Below are 18,080 nucleotides of genomic sequence, written 5' to 3'. Positions count from 1 at the left end.
TATTGTGATTTAAGTGGTTGCATGAAACATGCTCAGTTCATGCGAATATGTGTGGGTTAGTTAGCGCAATGCTCAACTTTTTTCGTACGGGTATTTTTATAGTTAAAAATTACAGATAAGTCATGAGACGCTAAGAGTCTCTCACCAAATGTCTGTAAAGTGTATTTCTTGAATTAAATATTATATAACACCTTCGATTTGTCATTTATTTTGACTTTAAAAAAAGTGCGCCATCTATACCCCCTTTACCCTATAATTCAATGTGTTTAACGAGATGTAGTGTTCTGATCCTTTCCACTGCATGTTGCTGTTATACCATGGATGACAGATAAGTTACATTAAATGACAAGAAATTAGCTTAATTAAGCTTTTAATAGGAAAAACTTACACCACTGTAAATATGTTATAATTAATATTGTTATATTTAGGAAACCAAGTTTTATATATCCTACAAAAAATCTTGTTTAGAAAACAACATTAAATTAAACGTATTTTAACTCCAGTATTTCCTACTTCCAATATATTTTAAAGAAAGAAATCACATAATTAACAAACAATTACTTACATGCACTGTAATTACTTCTAAGAGTTAAAATTAAAAATTACAATTCACTCTGCACACTTAGCACAGCCAAACCAATGGCAATTACTTGCTGTGCTCTACTGTCGAAACTGGACAATAATGCTCCACACGAAACTCATTGCTAAGAAAGAGGAATGAGCAGGCAGTTACGCAGCTATAAGATGCGATCTAGCAGACAGTGGTTTCTACAGAGGATGAATTCAGTTAAAATTTGAAGTGGCCAAATATTTAAGTGACTGTGATAATTGTCTTTTTTTTATGAATTTATTTTTATGCTTTATAATGAAGAATAGACTGATTAATTTTTTTAGTAGTATCTTGAAAGAGGAATTGTTGACTTTATATTTTTTGTTGTTCATATTTTTCATTAAGATAATCAGAATAAACTTGATTTGGTTACAAACCTAAGTGGCCGAATATTAGCATTAATACCTATATTGTCGGTTACATTAGCAATAATAGCATCTGAAATTGACTTGGACATAAATACAGTTCAAGAATATTACAATTTTGCAGAGAGGTTTGCTACTTTATCGTGACTAATAATACTGAAGTAATATGAAGACAGGACATGGGCACAGTAGTCGAGATAAACGAATCGTATATTTTGACGAGAAAATACAATGGAGGCATATAGGCCTTCTTATATTTGAAGAGTAGAAGTTGACGACGAATAAAACAAGGTGTGCCCATATTCATTTCCTATATATTATGTATAGAATAACACTATTACGCTATACTGGAGAATTCCCACGGTATGATTGAACCGTGCCGTTACGTTTAGCGCCAAATTTTACTAAATACACAATCTCGCCAACATAAGAACACGACGTTGGTGTGTGGCGTCATTGGAGAGAGAAATTTGTTTATTTTCTTTCTGTGCCTCCTTCGTTCTGAACATTACTGAGAGATAGCACCACTGTTAGCTACAAGATATATTTGCGCAAATATATTGCAAGTAGATTACGTGACTTAAGCACAGGAACGCCATTTCGTAATTTCATTTAAGAATCAAGCCAAACGGATGCTCCCTGGACCAAATTATCGTATTTTATAATTGTTTGAAACTTATTACATGACTTGGATGAGAGTCTCGAGACAAAACAGTTTTGCTATATTTGTTTTTTTATTAAATGTTAAGCACCACTGTTAGGTACAAGGTGTATTTGCGCAAATATTGCGGGTAAATTATGACGAGTGGCTTAGATGAGAGGCTCGCGACAGAAACAGTTTTGCTGTAGCGCATGCGCGGACCTCTCATACAGTGGAAGCGTGATCCTTGAAATTATTTTCGCGTGTACATTGAAGATTAAATGATTGAGATCCCTTCTTGTTCCGGTTACAGACCTTGGATATACGAAGGTTAGGTTTGGTTAGTTTAGGTTTTTATTAGCCAAGTCCGCGCATGCGCAGACAGGCAATATCCTGTCGCGAGCCGCATGTGATAAGTGATATGAGGTCGAGGAATGGAAGAAGGTTAGGTTAGGTTGGGTTAGGGTAGGTTAGGTTGGGTTAGGATAGGTTAGATTGGGTTACGTTAGGATAGGTTAGGTTGGGTTAGGATAGATTAGGATAGGTTAGTTTGGGTTAAGTTAGGATAGGTTAGGTTAGGGTAGGTTAGGATAGGTTAAGTTGGGTTAGGTTAGGATAGGTTAGGTTAGGGATGGGGAAGTGACAGAAGATTTTAACATGAAGTTTATTTACATATTATGTAATATAAATATTGTTTTCATGTATTTGACGAAACTTTTTTATTTCAACATAAAATTTGATTTCAATTGTTCATGTAGTAGTTAAAATTATATAATATTTTACTTATTTGGAAAAATAGAACTTTAAACAAACTTTTCATTAAACAATGTATTGTTAGTGTTATAATTCTGTAACTTGCCGATGTAAGGTAAAATTGGATTGATTTCATGAAAAATTACAGTATAATAATGTTACAGGAGACCGAAGAATGTGACAAGGTTAGAGTGGGTTTGATGAGAGAATAGATTCGTGACAGGAGACCGAGGACTACTATGAGGTTAGAATGGGTTTCTTGAGGGATAGCTAAGTGACAGAAAACCGAGGGCTGTACAGTAATTTTAAGATAAAGACGTAATTAGGAGGGATTTCACAGGAGCATGGTTGCAATATCAGTTTTTATTTTTAGTCCCACTGGATACAGGATGCTAGATGGATGAATTTTAGCATTCGGCTTTCTTCTTTTGCACTGTATTCCTTGTTGAATATGTAAGTTGCTAGGTAGCCTGTAAATTCACTTTTGCGCCGGTGGTATTGGGGGAGCGATGCTTTTACATGGCGCCAAGTTGACTCACTCGTATTTGTGTGTGCACCAGATAATTTGTTCACAAATTGTACGGAGTGGTTCACTGTTAGATGATTAAAACCATGTTCGCTTATGTTGTTATATGATTTCCAACATTCTGAGATGATAGTTGTTCCTGGTTTTACACACTTTTTTATTAGTTTTAGGAGTGTTTGTTCACTACGGTCCTCTATTGGCACTAAAAAACACAGTCCGGTACCACGTTCGACACCACCAAAGACCCACTGTCCCTGTACATAATGACTTTTGTAGTATTTTTGTTTACCAAATTTACTCTCATCTATTTCAATGACTTTCCCTGGACTGCCAATTTGGGTGGAAGACATTTCTACATAGAAAATTAACACAGATCTTACAAGGGATCTCCACTTACTGAGAGTATGGTCATAAAAATTGTACTCTTGTTTTATGTTATTCCCGGGCGTATTATTGAGGACTTCATATAGCAGGAACATGATTTCTTCATATGTTAAGTTGCTGTTGTTGAACAATGACTCGTATCTTGTAGTCAACTGCATATTGCAATTCTTTTTGTTACATCGCCATTTATCGCATTTCGTGTTGAGTTTCATTTGGATTCCACATTTTTTGCATTTGGCAGAAGTTTTCATAAGACCCACTTCCTGAAGAAATTTGACACTCATTTGAATATCAGTGAATAATATTACGAAAAATTTTCTGTTGGGTTTACCTTCATTGCCTATTGTTGATCTGTTGTAAGATCCGACGCAAGAATTGTACCTTTCTGTCATTTCCTTCTGGAAACGTTTTACAATGTCTTCTAAAGTGTCAATTTTATCTCGAACTAAAACATCTGTCGCATTTTCTTTTGTTTTTTTACGGCCGAATGTGTTTATCCAGAGCCTTCTTTAGTTACAAGCCGGGGCATGGGTAGGTTTGGCAACGCAGAGTGGAGGCAGGAGATTTTAGAGTGATATTGTGTTTGCTCATTGCTTTCGTTATACGTAACGCGTATTTTTTCAATATTACTTCATGCACGAAGGTAAGATCAAGATTCAGAGTAGTGATGTAAATTATTACGGGTTCGAAAATAGCGTTTTATTGCAATCAATTAGCTATACTTCAGAATACGGCGTAAGTAGGCTACTTACATACAAAGGCTGCTACTTAAAATAATTACAAAAAAAACATGTTTTTATTGATAGTACGAAGGTAAATAAATAAATAAAAAATATATTCCTTGCACCGAAAATAATAAAATCAATAATGCAATAAAAACGTAAGTTCCTACGCAGTATTCTTAAGTTCCATTCAGTTAACAAATTTGTGGCTATCAAATTGACAATGTTTTGCGACTTAATGGTGTTTCATCTGTGAAAGGTTTAGGATATATTTTAATATTATCTTCTGCGATTATCTATCGTGTTTTTCTACAAATATTTCAGATGCCTAGAAAGTGCTGTGTGCCTATATGTCGTAGCAACTACACTTATAATTTAAAAAAAATAAAAACATACTTGTTTTTTTATTGATGGTACAAGGGAAAATAAATAAATACTTAAAGAAATGTTACTTGTCCCAAAAATAAATAAAATAATGACGTACTTTTGCAATACCCTATTCCAATCAATTAACCATTATGTGGCTAGTAAATTGACAATGTTTTGCCGCTTAATGTTGTTTCACCTCTGCCATGAAAGGTGTAGGATATCATATGCATTTTAATTTCATGTGATTATGTCGTGCTTTTCTATAAATATTTCAGATGTCCGGGAAGCCAGTTTTAGTTTGAACCTGGCCAGTCACCATAACAATACTGTTATCCTAAATTATTTGTTATAAACTTTTTAAAATATAATTTTAAATAAATATAACTACAGAAAACAAGCTAAGAATGTGAATTATGCAAATAGGCCTAAAATAAAATTTAAACAGAAGAAACTATTGACATTCCTATTATAATAAAAGTATGAGGATGTAAATACAGTTAAGCCAAGTAAAACAATCTATGAAAAAATGAAAACACATCCCTTCAACATAATACGTAACAAAACGCGGTGAATGTAGAGTATCCAACGCCCACTGAACGAATATTTCACTTTTATCACTGCCAATGTTGCGCTATAATCGTATATGCAAGGTAGGCTATAACAAAAACCTAAACTAACCAAACCTAACCTGTCAAAGAAGCAACAAGTTATACTAAATATGTGTAAAATTGGCCTATGTCTCTATAGTGGGCGGGACATAAGTAACATTGACCAAACCAACAAAGTGATTATATGCATGTACAAATTATAGATAGTTCTGACGTATAGCAGGCATTCCGAATCTTCAACAAAACTGCAACATTTATGGGATCACAAAACAGCTGTTTACAATGACTTTGAAAACCAACGGCGTAACTTTATTGATATAGCAGGCGAGACCCAACAATTTGACTAGAATGCTGATACACACAAATCACAAATAAGAATATAAAAATGTGGTTATACAATATTTAATATTTAATAGAATAATCAATTACTTTGTCATCCATAACCGTAAAAATTCCCAAAGACTGCAACCATTTTATTTTCATTTATTGTCTGGTTTTTTTTTATCACCAACACGCATTTAGTTTATAATACATCAACAATTAACGTTTGGTACGACCGCAAACATAATTCCATCGACACACACTTATATTGTAACATTAATTTACATTGGAAATCGGCATTAGCACAAACACGTGTACTGTACGGTCAGCCTCCGGGTGACAGATAATTACAGTGTTGCCGACGTATGGCCCCGGCTTGTAACTAAAGAAGGCTCTGGTTTATCTCTTTCGTATCGATGTTTTGTAGTCGGTCATGGCCTTTATGACAGTTTTTGTTTCGTAATATTGATAAACAATAATAGGCCTATAATGAAAACGGTGAATAATTTCATGGACCCTAAATTTTTTTTCGTAAAAGGCAGGCTATTTTTCTCTAGGCCAGAAATAAAACGGCAAAGCGGTCATAATTACGTATTTAACGCTTTGGGGAACATTAACCGCAAATTTACTTTCCGTCATTTGAATGATATTCCGTCAAACACGCCTTTTTTCATATTTATTTCCTTGTGATAGCCCAATTTAAGATCTTACTACATCTGCATTTCTTTTAATGCGTTCAAAACACCGCCGTTGTACTACATAAAACTTTGCTCTTGACTAATGCAGTGAATTATTTAAGAATATAGTCGCGAATTTTACTACCACCATTTCGATTGTGTTTTGTTTGGCACGGCTCGGACGGCCTGGTGACTAGTGGCCGGCGAGTAACGTAGACTATCGATATTCGTCTGCCGTGGGTATTATCCAGTTGTTCCCACTATTAAGTTGCCTCAAAAATTCTGGACGATTTTCCAGACACGTCATGATTAACGACATCATTAAAAGGGCCCTAATTTCCGCTGGTTTTCCTACCATCCTAGAACCCATTGGCATAAATCGTTCCGATGGCAAACGTCCAGATGGCTTAACTTTAACACCATGATCCAAAGGCAAATCACTTTTATGGGATGCCACTTGTTGTAACACCGCTTCTTCTTATTTGCCCAAAACTTCCAAACTCGCTGGGTCAGCCACTGCATCTGCTGTTACAATTAAACGCAATAAGTATCTCGATCTTCTGGATAGATATAATTTTGTTGTTTTCGCCGTAGGATATTTGGGCCCATGGTGTTCCGAGGCGAAGTTGTTAACTTCTGATATGGCAAGTATTTATCAGCACTTAACGGTGACTCTCGCTCTACGGCTTTCCTCCGCCAAAGAATTAGTATTGCCATTCAACGAGGGAACACTATACGTGTTATGGGGACTTTTCCAGAATCTAAATCGTTGGAAGAAATATTTTATTTCGTGTAGAGCTGTAGACAGTTTTTCGCATCCTTTAGTTTTGTTGCTAATTTCTAGTTTGTCCCTTACTCAATTGTTTAATTTAATTTCAAAATTGAATTAAAGTTTATTTTGTATATTCGCAAAATGTAAACAAAGTAATAAAAAGTAAATAATTTTGGATATAGATGTATATTGTATGATTCAATATTGTTGCTATTTTGTGCTAGTTGTATTATACTGAAGACATTATACACGCACAAAATATTTGAATATAATATACCTGTTTACTTTTATTACTATGTATTAAAAAATGTACATATAGACCTATGTATGCTGACATATTTTTTAATATAATATAATGTAATACATTACAGTGCAATAAAAAACTATTAAATAATTTATAATAACGTTGTTCTTGTGAAACAATCTATGACGTCACAGATGCATGATGTCATAGACAACTCTCTTTCCGTGATTGGGCATCGTCATCTAGGAAATGACCACGAACAGCTGCATCTTCACAAAAAATCCCTTACAAATTCAACTATTTTTCACTTCCAAAATCACCGAAGTTACCTCAGCGCTAATTTCACCAACCTGAGCCATGGGCATGCCCAACACAAGTTATAAACAGGGAGTATGGTATGCCGGGAATATAGTATAGTATATTAACCTGGTAGTGATAAGGCCAGCAGGTCTTTTCTTTCCCTCTATCAGGGGATTACAACTACAATATTAAGAATGCAATTACAATTAATATTAAATTTACAAATACAATAAAAATCGAAGTACAGTACTAAAAGATTACTTGATTAATAAAGGCTAGACAATTTATTATAGAAGTTGAGAACAAAAAAAAAACTATTTTTTTTTTTTACTGTAGTACAAATTAAACCTAGGATAAATAACATTAGGCCTATATAGTGATGAAATTACCGGATATTGATATATTTTGTGATAGAATAAGATAACTATTTACAACAAGCCATGTCTGAATGAGTCTTAATTACCGGTACTGACCAAGTGCCTAGTAAGTTTGCATTTCAATTCAATTTTATTTCGACAATCCTTGATGCTAGCAGATAGTGAATTCCAGAGTCTTGGTAGGGCTATTGTGAAAGATGATGCGAGAGCATTTTCAGATTATGGTGAGAAGAAAGGTAAGTGAAGTGAGACGATCAGTACGAAGGAATAGAAGAGTTCAATATTTCAAAGAGAAGGAGAAGTAAATGTAGGCTAAATTTCTTTTCTTATCTAGTTTAAGCCAACCTATTGCTTCCAGGGATGGGATTTGCGAACATTGCTTACAAAACGTACACATAAATTATGAGCACGTTAAAGTTTCGTTTTGTTGTCGCTGGAGAGGTCAGTCAGTAAAATGTCGGAATAGTCAAAATAGAGCAATACAAGCATCTGCACAAGGGACTTTTTATGCAAGAGTGAAGATGAACATTGAAGCACATGGTTAATAGAATATACTTTTCTGTAGGTTTCTGTGATTTGCAACCTGCGTCCACAGGATGATAGGTCCAGCGCTCTAGCCACTGGACCACCATGCTGGCTCGATATAATAATGTTTTCGTCATTTTGCACAATATGAGAAAGGCAGTCATTAAAAGTATGACCACGGCATCTATGATAACATAATATAACATTCGCCGTGAAATGCCTGAAGCGTATAGGCGCTATGCATGGGTCTGAAAATCCAGAGTCTGTGGATGCCCAGAGTAACACAATCAGCCATTATTGTTATTCCATTTGAACACGCTTGGGATACGAATATTTAAAGTAGTGATGGGCGAAGTTGTTCTTTTCCCGGAACAGTTCCGACGGTTCCGGTTCCGAAAAAATACTATGTTCCAAATAACAGTTCCGAAATAACAGTCACCAGTAGTGATGAGTCGGAGTCGTTGAGTCGTTCCAACGAACGGTACAGTACCCTCCCTCTTCACCATAGACAAATAACACCATGCAGCTCACACTGGAGCACTCATAGGCATGACATAGTACACATTCTTATGTATAGATGGCACTGCAATGCACATTCGAATCGATTTTGGAAAATTGCTGTGCATGCGGACAGAACTCAAAAGCTTAATGTTAGTAATTACACAGCTGTCGACTACAAGGATAGAATACAACACTTTGTTTTCGTACATAAAGTTATAAAGACATGGTAGCCAACTAAAAAAAATAACATAACATTTAAAACATATGGTATGTAATTTCTGTTCTCTCTATAACATAATAAAAAAAAAACAAATCATTAATTTTTATTTTTACTTTTCTTAATGCACAGTAATAATAATAATAATAATAATAATAATAATAATAATAATAATAATAAATATTACAATTTCATAAATAAAAAAGATATATATTTGGCAGTACTGAAACCTGGAAACCCCGCAGTGGGTTAGTAAAATGTTGGAATCGCATCTTTACCAAAGTGTAATTTAAACTTCGCATTAAACCTCGCTCTCCAAATCAGTACTTATATGGGTAGTTTCCAACAAATAATGCTACAACATTTTTGTCGTTCTTTGATAACAGAGAAGATAGCACAAAAACTTGTGCTTGTCAGACTTAACCTCAACAAACGACATACAGACATTGTAACTAAACCACTCATTACCATTTACGACTTTAACCTTTGTATAGAATCAGCTGATCAATGAATTAATAATAGTATTCGTACTTTATGACTTTGTAGAATGTTTATAAAACAGAATTAGTCAACTAATGGTGAAATAAACCATAAAGCGGGAATGAATATTACAGATTATTAAATACTTACTATAACATTACAGATGATTGGCCAGTCTTACAAATGTTGATATTAAAGTTCGCGCCACCGCAAGGATTTCAATTTCCATGCGCCCCCCTCCAACCACGTGAGAGTTTCAAGTACCAACTTCATCCAACGAAGTTCCAAGTACAACATAAAGAACAACGAGAACAGTGTAACTGCAGCTGTCATTGGTTCATCGGAACAAGCTCCGACGTTCCGACTGTTATCTCGGAGTCGGAACATACCTTGTGCAACTCGGTACTGCGAGCCCGCAACAGCTGGGCAAGTGAGCAGCTCGGAGTCGGAACACTGTTATTTCGGAACAGGAGGTTCATTTTTGTTCATTTTTGCAACAGTTCCGAGGGAGTCGGAGTTCATTTTTGCAACAGTTCCGAGGGAGTCGGAACATATCTTGTGCAACGCGGTACTGCGAGCCCGTAACAGCTGGGCAAGTGAGCAGCTCGGAGTCGGAACACTGTTATTTCGGAACAGGAGGTTCCGACCTACTGTTCATTTTTGCAACAGTTCCGAGACCGGAACAGTTCCAAAATAACTGTTGTGTTATTTTTTACCCATCTCTAATTTAAAGTAAAGCTCAATTTAGGCCAGTGTTCATGGCCCTTAAAATTAAAAATATTTGATTCTGTTATAGGCTATGTAAGCTACATTCACTCTCTATATAACTACATTCGTCAAATAGCGCGCGCTGGAATAACAATAGCTGATTTATTGGCATTTCCGGCGCAAAGGATTGCGGTACTATGGATACAAGAGGCTCTACTCCTCTTGTATGGATATCCACGGACTCTGTGAAAATCTGTATGAAAATCTACTGATGGCGCCGCGCAGTGTCTCAATTCCTAATTAACTACAGGCTCGCATTCATTCACTAGTCATGTGAGTGAGATAGAAATTACAATGGCTTTCTGCCGATAAAAAGTTGTAATATTAGTGAGAATGGGTTCATTCATTCATAGTGTTCTGCCCAAGGGCAGGTCTTTCACTGCAAATCCAGCATTCCCCAGTTTTTCGTAGTTTCTGCCTTCCTCTTAGTTTCCGCATAGGCCTATGATCCATATATCTTAATGTTGTCTATTATTTGATTATCTTCTTCTGCCCCGAACTACTAAAAGGAAAAAATCTCTTTGTTAATGGGCATGTGAATAATGCGAAAGTAATGACGAGGAGTGAGTTTTCTTTATTAAAAGCAGAAGTGTTCCGGCAAACGTCTTACTCATCCACCTTACCAAGCATCTCTTAAGGTACGTTCATGTCTCCCAAAGTTTGTACTGCAATACTTTGTGATTTATTATTATTATTATTACTACTACTACTACTACTACTACTACTACTACTACTATCATCACTTTCTTATTCGTTATTTTTTCTCTAATCGACCTTTTTATACATTGATGGTGCAAGATATACAGTCCCTGGCCAAATTGTTAGACGCACCTTTATTTTGTAACATAACTTACATGTTATTGTGAGCACGAAATTAATTAATTTTTGTGCAGAACAGCTGCTACAAGTGTTCCTTAACAATAACAATGGTAGATGAATAGGCTTATTATTAAAATTTGTTTTCTGAGATGAATGAATTACGAAAAATGAAGGTGCTTCTAATAATTTGGCCAGGGACTGTATTATTAACAGCACTTGCCTTCGCCCGGCAGGACTTGGAAACTTATGTAAACATGTAGCTGCGCTTTTTTATTACGTTAATAATGAACAAACTGCTTCGAAGACAATTCCAGTAGGAAAAGATAAGTATTATAAGGGAAGGAGAATTAGTCACCTATTCCGAAAAAAAAAAAAAAAAAAAAAAAAAAAAAAAAAAAAAAAAGAACTAAGATTCGCCATGCCGGCTTCTCTTTTAAAATTGTACGACTTAATATTCCGTGTCCTTTACGTAGAATACTGAAAGCAGACCTGAAGTGTAATGCGACAGTAAATGCGTATTTAATTATTTAATAGAGATAGTGGAAAGCTCATTACTGCTAGAAGAGTGTAAAAATGTAACTACAGAGTTCCTGAAATGTCAGTGTAGTTGTTTGACATTTAAATCAGATTTCAGACCATTGAATAAGGGGGAACAATCATATTACGAAAATATTATTTATTAATACATCCGCCTGTCATAACACATGTCCGAAAAACAATAAAAAAAAATGCATATATGGAATAGAGAGAAAAATCAATACAATGGGTAGTACCGGTAATCATAGTACAATATGCAATTTAGTAAGTTTAAAAATTAAACGTTATATAAATGATTATGAAAAATGCCTATGGATTTCTTTAAGATATTTAAACAAATATTTTTAATATCTTGGGATGTCATAGGCCTATATTGTTTTAAAATGTCAGTAATATATTTATATGCCGATTCGCAGGCACCAAAAAGCAAACTCCTCACCTCCCATGTGTAATCAATTGCGTTATATATCTCTCTCAAGTGAGGAACACATGGGCGGTAAATGATCAACCGTTAAGGCTTGAGATACATCCTTTTCGAACCGTACAGTTGGGTCAAATATTACTGCCGTTTTTGTCTGTCTATTAAGAGCAGCTATATCCGCTCGTCCGTTACTGTCATCCTCAGATATACAATGTACTTCTCAGTGGTGTAGTTGGAAACAAATTTTAGGGGGTTTAGGTCTCGTTAACAGGGAATACCGACGGAAGGAATGCGAATGAAACAATGCGATAAGGAAGAGACGGCGACAGGAAATGTCAAGAGATAGCTTGAATGATATTCAAGAGTATAGTTGGAAGAGAAATGACATCGATAGAATCAGTCTTGCGTTGTGATAGTTACATTACGACTTTAGTTTGTTCCATTGCATGTGAAAACGTATCTTGTATCGCACGGTATTATTATTCGTAAACATATGTTGCGCATTTAATTAGCTTCGAATTTGTCTCTTCCTACGTTCTTTATTTCCACAGCGATGTCCTCATTTGTTCATCTTCTTGGAAGAGACAGTACTTCCATCAGCTCGCACCTCTTGCCCCCTAGGCGTGCCTACATACACACGTCAAAACAGACAGCAACGCCATCATTGCTTTTCGGTAATCGTTCCTTGTGTGAGCTATACTGTTGAAATCTCCTTGGACTCATACTGCACTTCTTTTCCACTTCTTTCATGCAGTCTTTTCTGCAGACCTTCCAGATCATAGCCACAATTGCACATAAGGCTAGAAATGAAATGCTAATATAGGTGGTCCAATATTTTTTAGGAACAAAAGCCTAAGAACTCTTTAATTGAAAGGGTATTCCTTTTCTTAGTGCAGATATCGTTCATTACAGTAATGTCCGTTCACATTCTTTAGTTGAAATTGAAATAGAATCTATAATATGTAACTGGACTCAAGATTCATGAACACACGAAAAGTAACAATATTTCCCTCCTCTAGCAAACTGCTAGCATTATGAGCGAGTTTTAAAATAATTAGTGAATCAGTGCAGGAGAATTATTGAGGTGCCACATCATAAAGTTAGTGTTATGCGAAAGCATCTACTCAAGTTTTGAAATTAGCGAATCAGTGTAGCTGATTTCTTCAGGCGCCATGCCATTAAGTTAGTGTTAATTAGGATATAAATACGATGGTGGTATGCAAACTTGAAATTAACAAATCACAACTATTTCTGAAGTGTCAGACCATGTTTATCGGTAAAACAACGAATGGACAAGCGTTTAAGTAAAGAATATAAGATGCCAGCTGCTACTTTTATGCCAGATATCAAAATGTTTTTCAAATACAGTGGAGGCAGTGTTATTTTAGGCAGTTCGATTCTAGGATGGAGTACATCGACTCAGAGTTTCAGCTACCTTACAAGTCCGCAAGAACAATGTTCACTATTTCAGGTTCTCATTGTAGGCCTATAACTTATCGTAATTTTACCAACATAGAATCGAGGCAATTTCGTAAATTAAATCGCAAGAATGTAACAAATAGGTATATTTTAAAAGAAATGAATTTATTGCAGTTGAATTTAAACATCTGCTAAATAAATGGACGATTATTAAAACAAGGAAAAATTTTAAACTTTTATCACATCTTTTTCGTGGAAGAACTTGGCACTCTAGAGTATTAAAAAAATACTCATAAATAAAATAAAGTTAATTATTGCTTGTGGCACCGCATAAAATATACTTCCTTAATTTTTTCGAATAAATTTTATTCAGCTTCCTCCAAAATGAAGGCTGCCTAGAAGACAAAGCTTACCACAAAATTGTTGAATGGAGAAGGAAAAGAAAAAGAGATAACACAATTATAAATAATTGAAAACGACTAAACATAACATCATTAATTCCAGAAGAAACATAAAATTTCCTAGTATCTATTTGCTATCAGGTGAACACAGTCGTCTATTTAGCACTAGTTGCAAGACCCAACTTAAGTGAGCAGATCGCCATAGCAAAGAGATCAATCTATTTAACTGTAGAGATGGTTTCTTAGGATTTTTATAGATCCCTTCACTGCAGACATAGATACTTCAGTGACAAGAGTTTGTCCTAGACCAAACTGCTTGCAAAAATGCGCTAATCTTTTTATGATGGTCCCTCTAGCCCCAATCAGTAATCCAATAACTTCAATCGATGTTAGATGATATTTTTTTCTTATAATATGGTATAGTGGAGTTGTATATGTCGCATTTTTCCTGATGTACCTCAGCCATTTGATTTTCATATATTTCCATCCTTACAGTTGGATCAATTGTGAATCCGCTTGTTGATCTTGTCGGGATAGCGATGATATCAATGTGCCTTGAGGACCCATTTGTGACAAACCATGGACTTCCTCTTCTACTTGGTAGTTTTTTCCTCGTAGGGCTGATGCTGTTCCTTTTGAGAGAACAAAGAAATAGCCTAGACTGTCCATTGTTCATAGTTGGTCTCTTTACTGTTTTGTTTGTTTTTTTTTTTTTTTTTTTTTCAATAATCGAACTGGAAATAGTATAAAAATTTCTATTGCCAGTAATACTCGTCTTCCACTTCGCTAATGTACTTTCTGGTATGGACAGTTCTATAGCTAAACTTGCCACACTTTCACCTTTCTTTAGACTATCACAACGAACTTAGTTTTCATCGAGTACGAATTTATTTTTTCTTTTAAACGTGGTTACGCTCAATACGAAACACCCGACTACTACCAAGAGACAACTGTACACGAATACCTCACCTTCATTCACTTACTCCTCACCCCCCCCCCCCCCCACTGCCTCATAAGGAAAGGATAAACAAGACATTTTCCCTGCCTAAAATTGAGGCTCCAGTGAACCTAACATCCTGCATTTAAAAGTATATTAATTAAATATATATTTTCGAGTCTATATTTTTTCTGGTGTGTTAACAGCAAGTTTTTATTGTAGACGGTATGGCATACCAGTCCGTACTGACCCAACTACAGCACTGGTACTTCTTCATGTACTTCAAGATTTTTATTTTTTTCTTAAATGTGAGGCAATATAAGAGCGAACAATATGATGACGTACATTGCGCAATAAATCTTTGATAGTTGATGTCATGATGTGTGTAATATTTATATTATATAGTGTCTTTATAAATTACGTATTTTAATATGATTTAATTCTAAAAATAGTCTTAATTACACTTCCTGAATGATGGGCGACTGCATATTCGCTATAACACAACACATATGAACAATATCATCGACATACTAGCCTACCTCTGATTGAGGTTCTGGCTGATATGTACACTGGTCAAAATGAAAGTGGCCGGCGTCTGAGAGACTAAGTTCGAATCGGGTGTTTCCATGAGCGCTTGGGACAGCCAGGTTTTGTTCAAAAGATTGCGGATATTCTTCTAGTAGTTATAATGGGGAACACAACTTAATCACTAAAATCTTTCGAGAAAATAATTCATATATGAGATTTAAAACAGACAGATCGTTCAGAGTGTTTAAAAAGTGAATATTGTAACACAAACATTATATTATATTGTATAACGATTCTCAAGTGGAGTATGACCATTGCTCATTACAATGCCATCCTGATTCCAGTAAAACTCTTAGCATAGTTTGTAGAGCAATAGCTAAAATTTCCTGAGGTTGCAAGTTCAAATCTTCGTGGTGTTACTAAACTTTTTTTTTTGTTGCCTTTTAAATGCATCAGTGAAAATATAACTGGTTTTCGTAATTTTTTTAATCCTGAGAATACTTTTCTCTTTATTATTTTTTTCGTGTTAATAGAAACTGTTGACGCTAGATGGAGGTAACGCTAAAGACGACAATTAGGGGCTTTCATTTTAAAATACTGTGTTAATTATTTTATTAATCCCTGCTGCTTTGCACTCCATTACCTAAGTAACATTCAGTAAATAGGTTGACGGTTAAATAATTAACAATTAATTTGCAAGTTGTGCTGCAGGGAATATGATTATTATACTAATATAAATTCGTGATCATCAGGGCCTAAACGTAGTAATTGTTAACAAGAAGAAACTCATAATTCTGATGACAAAATATAGCTATTCTGATTTTCTGGAATTATAACCACAAATTTTCACCAATTTTGTAATTATCTGTGACATGAATTAACATAAGCAAAATTATTTGACTATATTGCACTAAAAGGAGTTGTAAAAATAAAAGAAGGACAAAACAAAGAATTCATTACGAAGATTCGAACTCGAGCTGTCTGCATAGAAGTTAAGTAGCTTAACCACTGCTCCACGTCAAGCATGCTGTAGAGGTATTAAAGAGCTGTGTTAATTATTTTGTTAATCCCTGCTGCTTTACACTCTATTGCCTAAGGAACATTCAGTAAATAATATGTTGACGGTTAACTTAATAATTGACAATTAATTTGTAAGTTGTGCTACAGGGAATATGATTATTATACTAATCTAAATCCGTGATTATCAGGGCCTAAACGTAGTAATTGTAAACATGAAGAAAAACCATAATTCTGTTGACAAATTATATCCTGATTTCCTGCAATTATAACCACAAATTTTCACCAATTTTGTAATTATCTGTAAGTAACATGAATTAACATAAGCAAATATATTACACTAAAGGAGCTCTAAAAAATAAAAGAAAGGACAAAACAAAAAATTCACTACGGAGATTCGAAGCATCTGTGGAGGTAGCCCAAATCAGCACCTTGTATTGTGGAGTTAACTAAAGCGGTGCACGGAGGTTTACGGTAGTGAACTGCGCGCTCACCCGAAGGGGCTTAGAAAATTTTTGCTGCCCAAGAGACCGGCCACTTTCATTTTGACCAAATGTACATCTATTATCAGGCAGTACATCTCATTTGACGATGTGTCAGACGAAGAACAATTGTTTGTATGCATCTGAAGTCTGACTAGTGTAATATGTAGCTAGTCAGCGATGTATGCATTGGAGGGAGAAAAGAACTGGCCACCCTACCCCATGATCTGGCCTAGTTTGCCTCAGTTGGTATTACTCGTGAAGTTCAGACTTGTCTTCTGATAGTTGACTAAACAACAACAAGATTAACGTAAGGAAGCAATTCAATTGATAGTGTGCATAAAATGTTATATATTTTAATTCGCTGAATGCACCTTTCAACATGAATTCGAACACTGGCAATGCTGTATGTAGTTTCGGCTTCTTCAGCTGTTAATTTGCCATCATGCAGATACAATGTACAGTAACAACAATGGCCCCTTTATCAGAGAGGTTTGTTCTTATTCTGGGAAAACCTGACTTCATCACCACCTTCTAATAGAGTTAATAATCTGCAATCAGTTGTTATGAATGTGTCACTCGATCTGTCCCGTAGCGTTTAGATTTGAGGCCACCATTTGATCCACGTTGGGTAGCTGTTCCACTTTAACTTCAGTACAATCAATTGTCACTCTGCATTTTGGGTACTTTCTTTTGAATATTGCAGACATTGTTTCCTGAATAGTTTCTCTGCTAGGCCAAAACACAAAATTAACCATTGTAGATGTCAACAACATTAAAGTGGTGGTAAAAATACATCATATAGTTGTACGATGAACTCTGAACATCTCCCTTATAGCAGAATACGACAATCCAGTTTTCATTTTAATTAAAAATATGAGTAGACAGTTTTCTTTACTAATTTTACTGTATGATTGTGTTTCAATTGGCAGCAGTTTTAACAATATTGTTATATTCAAAACCACAAATGTCACTCCCGGTAAGTCTCGTAGTTCTGTCTCATCTCATATTGAAGAATAATCTTGGAAACCTTGCATTTCATTAAACATATCATCTGTTCTTGAACTCTTATATAACATTTCTTATGTGACTGCAGTTCGGCATGTAATGGAATAGACGCTTGAGTAGACAATTCACACAATTCAATTGCAAAAGAAAAAACATAATCACTAAGAATGATTTTATTTACTTCAGCCTGTATGGCTACTTCATTTTTCGAAATAACACTGTCTTCTTGAACATTCACCTTCCATAATACTTAAATTTCACCTTTTCTTCTTCTTTTTTGCGTCTCTTTCGTACCTTTCCAAAGCTAGTTGAGATGAGATAATCTTTTTCTTGTAATCTTTTGGAAAAATAC

At 35.1% G+C, this 18,080-nt stretch overlaps 1 protein-coding gene across 6 annotated transcripts in view; it reads left to right on the top strand.

Moving 5' to 3' along the window:
• Window positions 1–18,080, top strand: part of LOC138701428 (zinc finger protein ZFP2-like) — a 202,605-nt gene that overhangs the window by 86,264 nt on the left and 98,261 nt on the right. For 2 of the 6 annotated variants that reach the window (XM_069828303.1, XM_069828302.1), the window contains exon 1: window positions 9,937–10,797. The exons of 1 other annotated variant lie outside the window; for it this stretch is intronic. The gene's annotated coding sequence lies outside the window, so the exon portion shown is untranslated. Of the gene's footprint in view, window positions 1–6,569; window positions 8,651–9,933; window positions 10,798–18,080 lie in introns of those variants that run through there. 3 more of the 6 variants (XM_069828293.1, XM_069828301.1, XM_069828297.1) reach the window with 3 other exon arrangements.

Source organism: Periplaneta americana, chromosome 6, assembly GCF_040183065.1.
Source record: "Periplaneta americana isolate PAMFEO1 chromosome 6, P.americana_PAMFEO1_priV1, whole genome shotgun sequence".
Taxonomy (NCBI): Eukaryota; Metazoa; Arthropoda; class Insecta; order Blattodea; family Blattidae; genus Periplaneta; species Periplaneta americana.
Note: the sequence above shows the minus strand (reverse complement) of the source record. Positions and strands in the feature narration are given on the sequence as shown.